This window comes from Bison bison, unplaced genomic scaffold (assembly GCF_000754665.1).
Source record: "Bison bison bison isolate TAMUID 2011002044 unplaced genomic scaffold, Bison_UMD1.0 scf7180017864366, whole genome shotgun sequence".
Lineage (NCBI taxonomy): Eukaryota > Metazoa > Chordata > Mammalia > Artiodactyla > Bovidae > Bison > Bison bison.
Genome location: NW_011494938.1, coordinates 3,256,784 through 3,257,796, shown reverse-complemented (window position 1 = coordinate 3,257,796; position 1,013 = coordinate 3,256,784).

The following is a 1,013-nucleotide window of genomic DNA, read 5'->3' as shown; positions in this document are numbered from 1 at the left end:
GCTATGCAAGTTGGTTAGGAGGTTTTCTCTGCATGAACCAGTGAAACAACTGCTCCTGAGTATGTGTCTCAACAGTTAGGGTGGTTTGTGTCTTGATTGCACAAGAACAGAGGTTTTGAGGCTATGGTTTTTTCCCTACATTCCCCATTGCCCTGGTTATCACTCTGAGGAAATCTGAAGAACATTATTCCTCAGTAAACATCAACCAGTGAAAAAGAAAATGAAGAGTCAAAAGAGAGGGTACCATCTGTTTGTAGGACATGTATTGAGTTAACCTTGAAAATGCATTTAGGGCTTCCCTGGTGGGCTAGTGATTAACAATCCACCTGCCAATGCCAGGGACAAGGGTTCAGTCCCTGGTCCGAGTAGATCCCACATGCCTCGGAACAACTAAGTCCATGTGTCAAAACTATTGAACCTGTGTCCTAGAGCCCATGAACAGCAACTACTGAACCCACATGCTGAAACATGAAGCCCACACACCTAGAGCCTGCGCTCCGTAACGAAGAGCAGCCCCCACTCACCACAGCTAGAGAAAGCTCGGGCGTAGCAATAGAGACCCAACTCAACCAAAAATGAAGCAAATAAATCTTTTTAAAAATGCATTCCAATATACATTCAGCTCAGTCGCTAAGCTGTGTCCAACTCTTTGCAGCCCGTGGACTGCAGCACCCCAGGCTTCACTGTCCTTCATCATCTCCCAGACTTTGCTCAAACTCATGCCCATTGAGTCAGTGATGCCGCCAACCATACATCAGGTGCAGGCAAATACTATTTGATTCCACTTACATGAGATAATTAGAATAGACAAATTCGTACTCTGAAAACACATTGGTAGATGCCAGGGGTTAGTGGGTGGCAGAGTGGAGAGTTAATGTTTAATGGAAACAGAGTTTCTGTGTAGGAAGGTGAAAAATTTGGGAGATGGATGATGGTGAGAATTGCACAACAATGTGAACGCCCTTAGTGCCACTGAACTGTAGAGTTAAATTTGGTTAAAATAGTGTTTTATA